Source organism: Amia ocellicauda, chromosome 7 (assembly GCF_036373705.1).
Source record: "Amia ocellicauda isolate fAmiCal2 chromosome 7, fAmiCal2.hap1, whole genome shotgun sequence".
Taxonomy (NCBI): Eukaryota; Metazoa; Chordata; class Actinopteri; order Amiiformes; family Amiidae; genus Amia; species Amia ocellicauda.
Genome location: NC_089856.1, coordinates 45,019,870 through 45,036,932, shown reverse-complemented (window position 1 = coordinate 45,036,932; position 17,063 = coordinate 45,019,870). Strand labels below are relative to the sequence as shown.

At 36.4% G+C, this 17,063-nt stretch overlaps 1 protein-coding gene across 1 annotated transcript in view; it reads left to right on the top strand.

Annotated features, from left to right (window-relative positions):
- The first annotated feature begins 374 nt into the window (after positions 1 to 374).
- LOC136753615 (forkhead box protein P3) overlaps positions 375 to 17,063 on the top strand; it is a 42,332-nt gene continuing 25,643 nt past the window's right edge. The window contains exons 1-3 of the mRNA XM_066709883.1: positions 375 to 406; positions 5,489 to 5,618; positions 5,724 to 5,761. The gene's annotated coding sequence lies outside the window, so the exon portion shown is untranslated. The remainder of the gene's footprint in view (positions 407 to 5,488; positions 5,619 to 5,723; positions 5,762 to 17,063) is intronic.

The following is a 17,063-nucleotide window of genomic DNA, read 5'->3' as shown; positions in this document are numbered from 1 at the left end:
CAGTGTGGGGAAAGGGTCTCTACAGCTGGTGGTCCTAAAAAATTTTTTAGGAACTGAATGTAGAAAAACTCTACCTTTAGTCTAGACAGAAAGCTAGTGGTTGATATAGATGTGTTATAAAGAAAATCCAAACCACTTGATACTCACGTCCATTCAGGTATTTCGTTTTTCCTGTGGGAGGTGGAGGGGGGGGCAGGAGAAGGTATGAAATGCACAAATGCCGAATTTAAAAAAAAAATCTGATTTTTTTCCTTTAAAGATGCCTTCCGCTTTCAGTCAAACTGAAACTCTACTAACGACCTAATGAAAGGTACTTTTTTTTTCTTTCTCTGAAATGCTTTAAAAACAAATTGTGTGTGTCTTTTATGCAGATCGCTCCCTCCCTTGTCGTGGTTAAGATCTCCAGGTGAGTTTGAAAAAAATCTCCTTCGTCTTATCATTATTATTAGGGTTTGGAGGGTGGAGTAGAAATAGTAGACTTTTTTAGAGAATCATGCTTTTTTCATATATTTACTTTTTTATATTGATCTGCAGGATGCAGTTATATACATTATCTATCTATCTATCTCTCTATCTTTTTATATATTTTTAGGTGTGCATGTAAGTATATTTATATATCTGTGCGTATACATGTGTATTCAGACAACTATGTGTTTGTCCAAATACTTACATTATGATACAATATAACAAAAATAACTCAGCATTGTAAGGTAGATTAGTTAGTTGCATTTGAAAGTAAGCAGCTAATTATCAGGAGAGGAATATGATGCTGTAGGTACTATACTGAAATACTATAATAGACTTTTCTGTCTTTCTTTCTGTATGATATAATAATATAGTAAATATAATTTGGAGACAGATCTTCCACATGGCACTGTAATCAGTGCTCACCTTGCTGCCTGTTTCTGGTTTCAATAGTCTTATTTCATAAGTGACTCCAACATTTTGGGAGTCCTTTTGTGATTTGTAATGTTGGAAAGTGGAAATCCATCCACTGGGATTGGCAGCGTTTAGAGCCCGGCTCGTGTCGTAATTGTTCTATGATTGCTTTTTAGTGAGCGTGATCTGTCTGCTTAACAAGCTGTTTGTATATGTTGAATGTTTTAATAAGATGCATGTCAAAACAATCCTGTGCCAACTTTACCAAAGGAAAAGGCTCAATGCACTGCAATATGCATATATTTGTTTATTCTTCTAAGCAGGACCCAATAAATTCATTTATTTACCAAAATATAGAGTAACTGCAGGCATTCACTTTCAACCCTTACACAGTGAATGCATTTGAAAGTGTTTAGTGAATGTAAAGTTTCCTTCCAATAGTGTCTGCAGAGTCAAGTATTTTCAGTTATAAGAATAGCTGATTGCTAAGAATGTGCAGCGCAGCTCATTACAAAAACAGGCGTAGGAATAACAAATTAGTTAATTAAAAATAGAATTGTGTTCCATTCCAGGCCAAGTATAACTGTGTCTACAGAATATGAAGGTTTATAGAGTGATCTCTCTGCTTCAAGACTCCATAATCGATAACACTGTGACTTTTGTATTGTTAGCCGACCGATTCATATAATTGGCTGTGTAGTGCTTCGCAATACATGTGTTACTGATTACTGATCAGCAACTTATTAGTCTGTGCCTGAGTTTGTGTTTATATGTGTGTGTTCATGTGTATCTGAAAAAGTTGTACATGTTTGCATAACAAAAATATGTTTTCTTTTTAACTAAAATCAGTTATCTTGCAAAACTAGCTCAGAGGTTTGGAATCCTAAATTAAGTTTGAGTCCAATGCACTTGGAATGATTAGGGTATAAGTCAAGCTTATGCTGTCAGTGTAGGATCCTTTTCATACCAATTGAAAGATCGGACAATATATTATCTTCTCATTCCTAAGTTCTGAATAGCAGTAGATCCTTTTGCACGTGTAGTCAGCAGATGAATGGGGTTGCATTATTTCTTCTTCTTCTTCTACACTTTTGGCCTTTGTAGCTAACTAACAAACGGGCCACAGTCTCAAAAGATTCCTCTGAAGAGACAGGGTGGGGACATATTTCATCGTTACACAGATTTTAGTTTACTGGCTTCAGAGTACTGTGCGCTTCCCTCTCATTACGTTTCCGCAAAAATCACTTGAGCAAATGCTCCTTCTGCTTCTTAGCAGAAACAGTGAGAGACAAGTGAGTGCATATAATGTAACCATGGGAAGATACTGACACAAAGCGTACCTTCAAGATCGATTCCATGGAACACAACCCACCTTAACTATATAACTATATATGTATATATAGAACTGTTCTGTGAAGGTAAGTTTCTTTAGTATGCAAATGTGACTTTGAAATGGTCATGATTCAAAGTGTGTGAGGCTTTATGTCCGAATTGAGAATAGAATGACTAAGGCAGATGAAAAGCTTTGAAACTTGCCTTTGTTAAGATGTTCTTTCTTTAGCCTTTCTGTAGTATTTAGTTTCACGTCACTCTTGATTGGCTGATAACTTTCGTTGGAAAGAAAATGCCAGTTAAGCTGAGATTTCTCATCTGTGTGAGTAATGTAGGACATTACAAATTTTGACTTTCGACCCTTCCTTGCCCTTTAGTCTTTGTCTGTTGTTTTAATTAAAATAGGTGCAAACTATAGACAATGTGTGAGCTTTTTTGCGGCTGTTTTCTTCTTTTTGCAATGGTGGAAATGCTGATTGAGCCACAATGTCAATTTATCTATAGATTCTGAGTTGTGACATAGATTTGACGAACAGCTGTTTCCGTAGCATCAGATGAGATAATGCAATTAAAAAACATAATGTGGAAAATGGAAACCCATGAAACCCGTTGCCTTTATTTTCTGCTGCATTAACATGTACGCCAGTGATGTACAGGATGCAGGAACAGATCGCATTTGACGATGCCAAAATGTGTTCATCTGTTTCCGCTGAAAGAGAACTGAAACACAATAGAATGCTTTACTTTAGATAGTGGAGTTAAATATTTACAATTGCGTTTTTCCAAAACACCTAATTTACTACGCTGTCCTGGAAAACCAACCACCCAACCAACAAATGCCCAGTTACAAATATGTAAATATCTGCGTATACAGACATATTGAAGGAGAGCAGCCGAAGCTCTTTGATTAATAATGAAAAAGATGTACTTTAGTGTGGCAGGAATGCACTATTATATGTCCTCCGAGCAAACCGGAGGAAGGAATTATTAGTACTTTTGCTGGTATTTCTATGAGGTTGACAGCAGTTATATTATTCATTATTTATATGAGACATAGCCATTCAGTTTTGCATCCTTCCAGTGTCTCTTACATTTTGCGGTTATGGTGTTTAGAATCCAACAAACACGACTTTAATTGAAAGCTTCAGGGAAGGTGATGTTCATTGTTCAGAGCAACATCAAGTACTAAGTCAAAGGTTTAGCTAATTACCGATTGTGATGCACAGTTTGGTACAGTTTCTGAGATATAAGTTAAACAGTGGAATTCTGCAAAAGGTATTACATGTGTGATTCTAGGCTTGTAATTATTTTATTTTTTATTTATGCATTCATTTATTTTAAACTGTTTTTTACAAAAAGGTTTAGGGATTATATTTTGGATGCTAAAAACCAATCATAAAAAATTTAAAAGTCAGCAATAAATTTCTCTCATAGAATTCAACTTTTTACATTTCAAACCTTCTTCTCTTCTTTTGCATTTGCTTGGCAAACCCCATTAATATGTTTGATCTATTCCAGTTGGTTCCACAAATGTTAGATTTTGCCTGGAATCACAGATATAGCCGATATTTATATCTGTATATGCTGTCATGCTAAAATTATACACATCAGAAGTAACAGAAAGTCATATGTATAACTGATTCTAGTTTTTTTGGTTTTTAGGTGTGAGTGCTTCTCATAATTGGTAACCCAGAAAATACAAAAATATATGAGAATCTTAATCTTGACCTTGATTTCATTATTTAAACTCAGAACAAACAAGTTATCTTGCTTATGATTTTTTTGCTCTTTGAAGTCGCTAGAGTTCCCAGTAAATACATAAAACCAAAATTGATTTATTGACTTTAATATACTTCACTGATTGGGTCTAAATTGTTCATTCTGTGCATTATAAAGATGTGATGCTTGTGTATTAATTAATACAAAATATATCTAAAAGAAAATGTGCCGAACACTTTGAAATCTATACCGGAAGTTAGAATGTTATTAGATTCTACATTGGACAAGTATTCTAATATCTTTACACATAAATTCTTCTGCAGATTAGTATTTCTCGTTAACAGACTTACAAGGTAAAGACAAGGGATGTGTTATATATCACTGATTTTTGAGTGATCTTGAATCCTGACATTCATTTGAACTTGGCTGTATTTTTTTTTTTTTTGCTGTGTTTGCTTTGACATTATCAGTGACGGGATCCATTTCCACTGCAAGATTAACCAGACACATATTTGGTATAATGATAGAGAAATCTTAGTTTTTATTGATGTATTGGTTTATTTTAAAATAAAACTCCATACTTACATAGTGTTTCTAGATTTTATTGAGTGTACAAATGTGTTCCTGTGAATACAACACGTTGTGTATAATTTTAAATATATTTCACAAAAATACTTGTTATTCACATACAAGCATTAGAATTTAATGATGCAGTCAGAAAAAAAACATTTTTTAAAGCAAATATTTTACCAAATCTGTACATCAGCGATAAACAAAATAGAAATGTATTATATATTAACAATAATATTCAATATTCTAATTTAAATGTAGCATGATGGTTTATCTTCAATCCTTTACAAAATCTTGTCATGAGAGAAACGGTGTGACATGACACATTTGCCAGAATCAAAAGCTTTTTCCAAAAACAGATCTAAGTGTGTTTTGATGAAATGTAAAGTGAATTTACCACTTTAAATATTTGGCACTACTGCTGTGCCTTACAAATACTACTGAGTAAGAATACTGAAGATGTGATTTTATGTTTGTTTGTTTTTTAAACTAGCTAATTCAGAGTGTAATTCAGCCCAAAATCTCTTTTACTTATCAACAATTACAGACACAAATTGAGAGATTAAACCAAACAGGAAAGCAGTTTTGACTATAAGATGCTTATAAATGGACAGGTCTGTCTACAGTTGATACAGAAGAAGATAAAAACATAACAAGCTTTTTAATATTTTTTTGTTCAAATCACATGCAGGATTTCAAAGTGTAAAGTGAGTGACAGCCCACAGAAAAACCTTAGTTGCCCCATTTCAGATTGATATTAATGAAAAGGTTGCAACTCTTTTGAACTCCATACGTTCGGTACAGTTTGAAATCTTTTGCTTTTGTCTTTTACCGCCACATTTTTCAACGTCACTCAGACTCCCAAGCTTCCTAAGATGCTCAAGGGGATGTGGCTAACTTTTTTCTTTTTTTTTTGGTGATCAACACACATGCACATAAGGCAAACTACAATGAAAAACTTATGATTCTCTTTCTCTCTCCTTTTCAGATAATAGCCAGCCTGTGTCTGCTTTCAAGTCTTTTGGTGTCGCGACACTAAACCTCAGACGGCCCCACGATCAGCAGCGAGGAGAGAAAGAGAAACAGAGAGAGACAGAGAGAAAGAGAAAAGGTGTGAGGTAAAGATGACACACTTGTGTTTTCTGTTTTAGTCGTGTGTCTTTCTTCATCTTTCTTCATCCTTTCCCAAATTCTGTGTTTTTTTCGTCTTTTGTTTTATTCAGAAGAGGAACAGGCCCTTTTCAGAACCGCAGTGTTTTCGGTGAGTCCATCTAAAATTACAGAATAAATTAAATGAAAGGGGATGGGCTTGGGGATGGATTTAATACAGAAAGTTCTAAGTAGGCCGTGGTCGTCTGACTGTAGAGACACTGTGTTTCTCAGAGCCTCTTTCCATCTCGCCACTGCTGTATACTCATACTCTGAAAGTTAAAAAAGGTAAAGATTTAGTTTGCTCAAGAAAAAAAGTTTGTAGTATAAGTAAACAGTTAAGGTCACTGGGTCCTGATACTCTGAATCTGAAAACAGTACAAACATCATCTTGGATGTGTAGTGGTTTATTTCCATGTTGCTCTGTTTAATTAGTAGATGGTGGAGTGTTCAGAGTTTGTCGGTGTTTATGGGATGCTGTAGAATATCACTGGTGAGAATGATAGTTCACTGGTTGTCTGTCTGTAGTTGTGCCCTCAGAGCAAGTGTAAAATATTCCAGTTGATTGTGCAGGATTTGGATGAGGTGTGTAGGTACACTTTTGACATTGAGATCTTTATTTAACTTAACAGAATCACCAGATAACACAGTTCAGATTGAGTGCATGAATACATTCAACTAAATATCAGTACATCTGTCTTTGTGTGCATTTTTTAGCATGACCCTTAGCTGTGACTTCTGTATCTAAATCTAAATCTAAATCACTGTGAGGTTAGGGTTCACTTATGCCGAGGTGCTGCTGAGCAAAGTATAGGGATAAGGCTCAGCTTCTGTTTGCTGTACAGAAGATTAGATTTCTAGTTTATAGATTTCTATGGTTCAGTATTGAAATAATATGAATTATTGTCTGTATTTTCCTGTTGATTTGCCGTTTCTGTGTTTCACGTTCTGCTGTGGGTGTTTCTGAATCAAACAAACAAATTTACAAGAAAGGAAGGAAGCAAAGAGGGGATATTTATGAGTATTGCACAGGCTTCAAGATACAGGGTAGTACTAGTAGGCCTAAGAGCAAAACGCACATACACACTACACCCGCAATCCGCAGAGTGAATTTAATTATTGGCCATTTTAAAACCTTTTGATGTGTCAGTGGGTGTATTTTAAATGTATTCTGCCACCACACAATTAATGCTGCTGTGGTATTCCTGCCCTCTCTTCCCTCCTTTGAGAATTCAGATTGATAGCTATTTAAGATATGAGTTCATCTTCACCACCGCTTGGCAATGCGTCAGCTGTGACAGTGGTTTGGTTAAGAGACTGGTGCTGTCACACCTCACCGTATAGAATGTGTAAATTCCTCGCAAATGAAATTGCTGCATTCAGAATGGTTTGGCGTTTCATTTTTCGGCACAGTTCATATCACATGCTTTGTGTGAGGGTGCCCATGTTGATAGTGCTACTTGATCACATAGACGGTGTGATTTTCAAAAGGGGGTAATGAAAACATTTTCATGTGCCCAAATCAATGTATTTTTATTCTAAAGGTGCACACAGTGGACATGCACATGCAGCTTAGTTATATAAACCCTGGTGGTGGGAGTTGACTGGGTGGCCTGAATGTAGATGTTTACAAACAGCTCTGCCAACAGCTTCTCTCTGCCCCTTTAGAAATCACACTGAGAATGTGTTGTTGTTGTGATTTTACAATTTGAACAATATAGCGGTGCCCCAACCCTGATTAAAAAGGTTCACCATTATCACCAATAATTCACTTAACTAGGTATCCAATGGATTGTAATCACTTAAAATGGTATTAGACTGTATAGGGCTTTTTACCTTTGAAGGTTCGCAACACAGGTTTGAAGCTTCGTTGGTGCTAATTTGCATAATTTACATCTTATGTCACATTTGCTATTAGTGTACAGATTTGAATGAAAATCCTACTTTTTTATAGGTAATCCATATAAACAAGATTAAACATCCCCATGTAGTTTAAATTACATTCTAATTTTTCAGGCACAGTGTATTGGTACTGATTTTACTTGCATTGAAACATGTTAACCTTCAAGTAAAAGCCCCTTACGCATAATAAACTGTAAGCATGTTATGTATGCATGTTAATTTGTATTTAATTCAATACAGAAAAAGTGTTGGAAATAGTGAATCGGTGTAAACCTCTTGATGAATATACCCTGGTGTTCAGTAACATTAAAAAAGACACAACTGTATTGAAAATACACCGGAACACAGAAACCTTAACATTTGGGTTAACTATAACAAACAGACTACCTTCTATAGTTCAGAGTTTGTGTCAAAATTATATATTTTTTGGTATTCGGTATATAGTAGTAATAATAATAATAATAATAATAATAATAATAATGATAATGGGTCAATTGCAATGAACTGCATTGCTGCGCACTAAACAGAGGATCATCTCTGTATGCTGCTTTCAGTTCTATGCAATTGACCCATTAAGCCTAATACATAATGCTTAGCCTAATAATTTAAACTTTCACGTTGGTTAAATGATCCCGGAGATTGCTTGTTTCTCTGTTACTTACTTACTTACATTAAGATTTTTGGGGTCTTCTGTGCATTTAGCAAAAAATTGTTTTTCGAAACATTTGTTTTATTTTATGTTTCCATTATATTGCACAACACTTTGCTGTAAAGATAGTGGATAAAGAAACAATTACTCAGAATAATGCAGAGAGTCCACAGGCATGCTGTCAGATGGGGGATATGCTCTTTCTGAAGACTGAAAAAAAAAAATCAGTGTATATTTTCTAAATACATAGTTTAAATTGAATCTGGTCCAATACCTGCTGACACAACAGTAGCAATTGAGGGGCTTTTAATGACAGATTTGAACTTTGTTCAATCCAGCAATTTTTTTTTTAAGTAATGGGAAGTATCAAATCAATTGTTTAAATTTAGATCGGCTATTTGGGGCATCTGAAGTGTTGTTTAGTATTGTAATGCTTCCAGGGGTTTCCAATGAGTGGACCCAACTCATCATTGCAGATGCAACAACAAATCCTTTTATCTATTATTACTGCATCACACACAGGTCTCAGAGACTGAACACACTCACACTGACTTGTTCTTCCATCTTTTTCCACCTCCGCTTTCATCCCCTCTCCCTACGCTCCTCCCCACCACACCACCTTCACCCCATTAACCCTTTATTTGGGTGTGGTGACACACTACAAATATCGATGTGATTGTCACATGACCAACCTCCGAAGCTCTGGAGACCAAACGAACCTTAGAACGTTCGAACCCTCGAAGACAGCCCTAAAAATATAAATACTATAGTTAAAAAAAAACAAAAAAAAACAGAACTCATTTTGTATACTGTACTGGCCAAACAATTTAGGTCCCATTTAGGTTATGTGGTCTTCCTAATCATTATCGATTCATGTCGATTGAGGGAAATCTCTGGAATAAGCATGTCAAAAGATAGCGTGCATTCAAGGGGAGCTCACACGCATTCAGCAGGATCTTGTGCGTCTTCATCACCAATCGAACGACAGACACAGTGATTTGCACTGTGAATTACAACGCCAAAGAGAGGCCGCTATTGGTATTCCACAGCGTACCCTGACGAAGGCGTTTTGACCTTTGCTTAAGAATTATAATTAACGAAAAAGCGATAATCTACTGTTAGCGTTTCAGCTTTTTTGCTTGCGTGCGTGTCTGTGCATATGTGTGGGGGGTTAATGCTTGGATGTTTAGGGAATTGTGGAGGCAGCAGTCAATGGGCTGATGAATGAAAGAATGTCGACGACACTCTATGCAAATGATCTATCCTCTCACGAGATGTCACTGAGTTAGGTACTAGAGATCTAGCATAAGAACAGGGAAGACTGAAAGGTTTTGGTGTGAAGCATCTATGGGGAGCCAGACTGAGATACCCCAACCTACAGATAACGAGGAACTAATGCACACCACCGTGCTGACATTCAGTCTCGATAGTATTTTTAGTGCGATCAAAAGCCCAGACCGCAGCCATGCATTCCCCTGCTGCAGTTTGCATGTTACAACATTGTAATAGGCCACTTATGAGAATAACGTGTTGATCTTATCTCTCCACACTTCGCCACACTTCTGGTGTTACAGCAGTGACATTTAAAGGAGAACCTGTCACTCCTTCTTGTTTTGCTTCCATCTGCAAAAGTCCAGTGGCTTTTAAAAAAAGCATATTTTGCTGATATTTTGCATACTAGTATTATTATTATTATTATTATTATTATTATTATTATAGTTTACAATAACATTAATAATAATGATAAAAATTACACATCCTACAAATACTGCAGATGTGAAATTTCCTTTGGGTGTCAAGTGCAGCTATTATTATTATTATTATTATTATTATTATTATTATTATTATTATTATTTATGAATTTGGTGGATATCTTTATCTGAGTTGACACACAAGAGTACTCTATAATGTATTATATGTACAGCATCCTGAGAAAGTCATGTATGTGAAATTGAAAGTTGTGAAAGGCACACGCGTGTCAAGGTAGAACGTCTCTGGAAAGGATTCTGCTTCAGTCGGAACATCACTCATGTTCCTTACGATGGCTACAGATCTCATCATTATAAACAATCATTGAAAAGATGTGGAAATGCTGCCTTATTAAAGGTGACACATTCTGATAAATACAGTTGAAACTCAATACATTGTTTCCTTTCTCTCCTTTCTACCTTACCTGTTGTGTTTTGTGTCATTTATAAAAATGTATAATCGCTGAGGTACACAAAAAATAGTGCATCTGACTGAAATTATATTCTGTTTTTCATACACCTAGAGAAACTGGCGTGATTACAATAGATTGGTCAGCCATAGTTAGAACAAAAGAAACACAATTTGCATGGAAATGTATGCAGACTAACCCCTTCGTTAAACAATATTTGTGACTTTTTACATCTTCACAGAAGATGACCTAAAGCAATTGCATTGAATTGTTTTTGTATTGGAGCTAATGATGCAGGGGGAAGTGACATTTTATTTTCTATTTTTCTAGTGAAGTTGTATGAAGTTATAAATTATCTCCTTAGGCTGAAATCTGTTTAAGCATTTATCCTTTTTCTCGAATGTAGAGAAAATTGTAAGTGATTTACCACATTTTAAGCCCGTGACTTAAAACATTTTCAAAAATTGTCTTTTGATTTCCCTTGCAGTGTAGTATTATACAGTATTTGTGCAATCATATTTCTCTTGGTTTCGTTAAAAAATACTGTGTCTAAGAATTAAGTTGGAAAATACTGTTGATTCTAAATATTCTGAATGAAAATAAACATAATTTATTTCATTTTCATTTAAGTACTACAAATAATATTTTTGAACTAGTTATGTCAATTATTTAATAAAATGTCAGTTTGTTACAAATTGTAAGCCAGTAGCTATAGAAATATGAATTAATATAACAGTTCTATAAATAAAAGGGAGGCTTTTAGAAAAATACTGTATAATTATCAAAACCTGTGATAACATTTTTTGTCTTGCGTTAGATTGTTCATATCAGTCATTTATTTTTCATATTCATTGTGGTGTTAGGCTGAAATTATTCATTTAACCAAACACCTAAAAGAACACATTCATAATTCTCAGTAAATGTAATTTTAATGGTGGCAAGAAATTGACTAAATGCTTTTAAATAAACCACTCATTCAATTAACTAAATAAACTATATACATATGTAATGTATATGTATATATATATATATATATATATTAAATTACAAATGTGTGTAGAAAAATAACAACAAAAACACTTCAACAAATTTTTAAAATGATCATAATCATAGTTATAATTATGCTACTACTACTAATAATTATAAGAAGCAATTAAATAAATACATTAAAATATTTAACAGAAATTAAAAAATACTAAAACAACTAAATCACTTTTTTTTGTTTGTTTTGATTTCTGTTCAAATACAGAATTTGGTGAATTATCCTGGCTGTTTTGTGGTCAGTGACTCACTCCTATGATTGTAACAGAGAATGAATTTACAAATAGACACATCCCAACATTTTCTTAATTTTGTTTTGGCTGATTACCTAAATATGAAATAGACTTGCATTCATTTTATGAATCAAGGGAAATTACATCAAGCATTGATCACAAATGCAGTTTTTTTAAGGTGGTGTCAGTGACCTCTAACATAAATAATCAAAATAATAAGCCTTTGCTGGCAAAATTACATTTATTTGATTTTTAATTCCAGATTCGTATATATATTGGCTTTATTTCTTTGCTGAAATGTAACAGTTTCTTTAAACACTAGTCTTTTTATGAATGTATTTACTTGCTAATTTATAATCCTATAATCATATAAAGTATTTTAAAAGGTCTGGGTTTGGTCTATTTGCTGTTATTTAATAGCAGAGCCGTATATCAGAGTATCTATTGAATCACGCACACAGTATAACACATGAACAAATCTTTTCTCTGTAGAGCTGGATTATAAGTATTGGCTGAGGTTTCATGTGCTGGCGAGTGACAGGCAGCGGATGTGAATATTGGGGTTTTTTCAGGTGTCGTAGTCGTATTAGCTGGAAATGAAAGCAAACAGTTGAGATAATTTGTTAACTCCAGATTTCCAGAGAAATGTACTTCTTGGCGGATGGTGGATGTTTATTGTATTTAATACTGATGTTGTTTTACTGCACTTTGTAACGCTTTGAAAACGATTCTCGTGAAAACTGTAAGAAAACTGGGTAAGGTCATCTGCTAAGAAATACATAAGAAATATAGATAGGATTTGTGAGGCCCAGACTGGTCCCTTTGACCCACATTACCCACACAGACACAGTACCCTTCCCACATACGTCAGAAATGGAGGTGCAATGGAGGACAGCACCAGATGTTGTTGTAGTCGTGTGTGATGGATTATTATTTTCACGAAATGTGCATGAGCGGTAACTCACACCACATTGGAGAGACTGCATCTGTGATCAGTGCTTTATGTGAGTTTCTTCCATTTGGGAAATGCATTCTTAGTCATTTTTGACAGCGAAGGCCAAGATTGTTAAATTAATGTAAGTTAGGCTAAAAAAAATAATAATTTGAAAATTACCCACAAAGCTTATCTGTGTCTCTGTCTGGATGGTTTAGTTACACATTTCATAAATTATGCTTCATCAAAACATGGTCATGAAGTTAATCTCTCGGAAGAACATAGACAATGAATTTCAAAACACAGAAATAGAAAAAACGAAAAGAACAGACAGATGTGTGTGTATTGCCATTTACATTTTTGGGGCGAAATAATGCTGAAAAGGTGAAAGTCTGCAACTGATTAAGAAAAGAAAGGGAAGAATGAAAGTAGACAAGAAGGTGCTTCTGAGTCAGAGAAAGACAAAATGGAAGTTCTGACTGACGGAACGAGAGAGAGAGAGAGAGAGAGAGAGAGAGAGAGAGAGAGAGAGAGAGAGAGAGATGTCTGGCTGTCTGAGTCAGGCCGCTTCTCTCCCCCACAAACATTCACACACACACACACACACACTCGCCCGTGTACCTGAAGGAAAGGGTGGGACAACAAGCTTTTCCATCTGTCCTCTCTTACCACCTCTGATGGCATCTTTGCTGTTCACCTTTCAGCCTTTGTCCGTTCAATAGAAGCTGCTCTCTCCCGGCTCCCCAGCTCCGCACTTTCCCGATCCTGTGGTTGGAGGGGGGGGTATCTTCATACCTTACAGGCCACTGGCTCCAGCAACAAAGCCATATGATAGGTCTCTCACTGAAATACATGCCCACTGTGAATATCCTTTTAGGCTTTGGTCACTTCGTCAGACCTCTCAGGCTGACAAAGGCACGACCGAATAATCGATATTTATCTCCTCATAGCAGGAGAGCGTGGAGTTGACTGTCTATGAAATTGGGGTCTCCATCCCGGGTTCTGGGAAGTTGCCGGCTTTTCTGGAATGCATCTCTTCCATATCCCCCCCCAATTATTTAATCACAACTAGTCAATGATGAACTTTATTGAAATCCCAATATGAAGCACAAGAACAACCTTTCTCCAAGAATACTTCTTCCTGGCCTTGAAGGGAAGAAACTTGACTTCTTGTCTAGATCTTCTCCCTTCCCTAGAAATTCAGCCGGCCTGCCTGTCTGAGGTTCCCGACCATTCTTGAGCAGAACTCCAGTAGATCAGATAATCACAATATTAAGCAGCTGAAAAAGTAAACTCGAAACCCTGAGGTTTAACCTTGTTTTAAAAGTCTCTTACTAGCTTTTTTTTTTTCTTCCAGTAATAAAATAACTGAGACACAAAGACAAATAAAATAGGTCAGCCCAAACAGCTATACAGCTTCCAGGAACTGAGTACATCTACATGCATGTTTTTAACGTGTTCAACAAAGAAAAGGAACAGTTACAGCTGATCATGTAATTCAGCAAAAGCCGATGTTCAGTTGATGTCCAAGTATGGGTGAAAAAAGCACTCCCACTTCCTTTTTTAAACTGACTCTTGAATGTCAGTCATCTGCTCGGTTCTCACTCTCAGTCCTTGCTCGGCTCAGTGGAAATCCTTACCCACAGAAACATGCTTTCAATCGGGGGGCTGAAAGCTCGTGTGTGTGAACCCTTTTTGAGGATTTTTTTGCTGTGAGGTGTTTGTGAAAGAGTACCGTGAGCTGCCATTGCACTGGGATCTCAGTGGGATAATAAGATGCCCAATAGGCGTGTTTACACTGCCATTTCTGAGTGTGACCAAATGCATCAGTATTGATCCTGCTCAGAAATGGCAGTGTAAACGCTCGGTGATCAGATCAAATGCACCTCTCAGGGAGATGGTACAGATCCGGATCAATGCATCGGTAGCATTTGATCCTGCCAGTGTAAATGCGCGACCGGCTCAAATCCCAGCATGCACTGCGACATGCGGCAGACAAACCCCCTTCATATCAGTGCAGCAGATAAGAGAACACTTCCCTACTGCCCGTATTATAAATACAATACTTAAAATTAACACTAAATGGCTTGTTATCTTATGTAAGCAAAAATAATTGTATTTTTATTTAAAATGCTTCAGTTGCGAACAAAATACAAGTGCATTGGTTTTCATGTTAGAATAATTTTTAATGAGATAAAACGTGAGTTCTAAAGGACTAATTTAATATCTGCATATAATTAAGTTTGGACTTAGTGCAAATGCAAAGACCCCTGTGGTGGCTGAAAGTTGATCCTAATCAAATGGTGTGACACCACTGATCCAGATCAAATGTACCGATGCATTTGATCCACATCAGAAATGGCAGTGTAAACATGCCTATTGATAAGCACCTCGATCCAGTTTGTCAAGCTGCACGATTCTGTTAAAGATCAATGTTTCAATTGCCTGGAATTATCTGATAAGCCAGCGATGGCCCATGACAATTCCCATGTGAGGTCTGGGATGCCTTCAAACACCTGTGCAGCTAAAGTATAATTTTCTAACTCTGCTTTTGCATCCTTTGAGTAACACTGCCTGACATTAAGCAGAAGTATCTCACAGCGGTTTTAATGAGGGCTTTCTTCCTTGTGGCTTTTGCCTTAAAGGAGCGTATTGAGTCCAGGGCTTTAAGGTAGTTTTCTGGGCATCGCTATTCAACATATGCCCTTTTATGGCAGCTGGGTGCTGATCTTATCACAAGCTTCACAGATTCAAATCCCAGGTGTGAGCAGGTATTACTCAGTCCAACATGTGCTTACCGGGGCTTTGTTAAAAGCCACAGAAGTCCTTAATAGTAAGGCCCCTAATCTTTGCTCTAGGGCTGGGGGGCTCGACCTGTACGGGTCAAGAATCGCTCGCCCAATTTTTCTAACCGGAAGGCACTCTCCTGTGAGCGCTCGGCGAACACCGATTCTCAATTACAGACTTTCGAAACATCGGTTTACCCACTTCCAGGTAGTTTGGTCTTGTTGATTGTCACAAGCACCCTAAAAAGGGCCTGTTTGCTCATAAGTTCACTCTTCTCTTTGGTATTATTAGAACTTGATAATAATCAGCTTGCCTTCGAATAACAGGGCAGGGTGCTCTTCTGCACGTAACCTCAATGTGGCAAAGGCTGTGATACACCTTAACCGAATATGACTGGCAGTAATCAGGTGAGAACCGGCAAACGTGTTGAGTCTTATTTCTTACTTTAATACTGAAGTGTTCAAAAGCTGTAATCTTTTCCTCTTCTTTTTAGTTTTTTTTTTCTTTTCTAGTGTAATCGGTCTTCTGTTTTTGATATGGTATCAGATTGATTAATCTTTTCAATCAGTCGGGGTCGGTGAATTCATTGCTGACTGTGTTCCCCTAAGTCTTTCTTTCCATGGTATCTCAGTGACATACCTTGCCGGAGCTCAATGTTTTTCTTGAAAGCAAAAGCACAGAATGAAGAAGACTACTAAAACTACTGATAATCATAATAATTTGAAATATCATCTTCAGAAGAAGAGGACCCTGAGCTGTACTGTCAGTGAATGCAGCTGTAGTGAACTCAAAATCTTCTTGTGTCTGATATGATATACAGACTATTTTTCTGCGTTTTCCTTACTGTTCTCTGCCAGTCTTTCTCTAGAGCGCAGCAGGAGTTGTTCTGAAAAGCAGCACTTGCACAGCACTTGCACACAGACACCTGGCTTGACTCTACTGTGATTTTGATTTACCTCCCAGTACAGGCTACATTCTTCCTCCTCAGTCATGTCGGTGTATTGTGCAAGCTGAGGGGCACACAGTCAGGCTTCATCCTGATAACTGTAGGAGAAACTGCTTTGCATAGTGACGCATTCTTGTAGATATGGCTTCCGAATGTGGGTTTACAATAAACCCATGAAGAAAGCAGGTCAAACGTGAACTGTGAAACTCCTCTTCATCCCGGCCCTGACGGCTCTGAGCTCTGGTGTCGCAGCTTTTTCTATGCATTAACCTTTAAGGGCCAGTTGCTTGGGAAATTACTAGAGGAGATAGGATTGTGACTGTGATATACAAAGCTATATGTATGTATCTATCTATATAATAATAATAATAATAATAATAATAATAATAATAATAATAATAAATATATATAGAGCTTTTCAAGGACCCAAATATGCTTAAAGATACATATAAAATGCTTATATATGTATAGGATAGATCCCCTTTTCATTTTGTTATTTTACAACCTGAAATTTTGATGCATTTAAATATGATTTTTACCATTTGATTTACACAACCCACTCAGCCCTTTGAAGGGGCAAGAGAAACAACAGTTGATGAAAAAGAAAAAAAGTTTGGTTAGAGATTTATTCACCGCTCTGTATCAAACACCTTTGGCAGCAAATACAGCTGTGAATCTTTTGAGGTAGGTCTCAATCAGGTTTGAACATCTGGGTTGTGCAATATTCATCCATTCTTATTCAAGCTCTGTCACATTGGACGGGG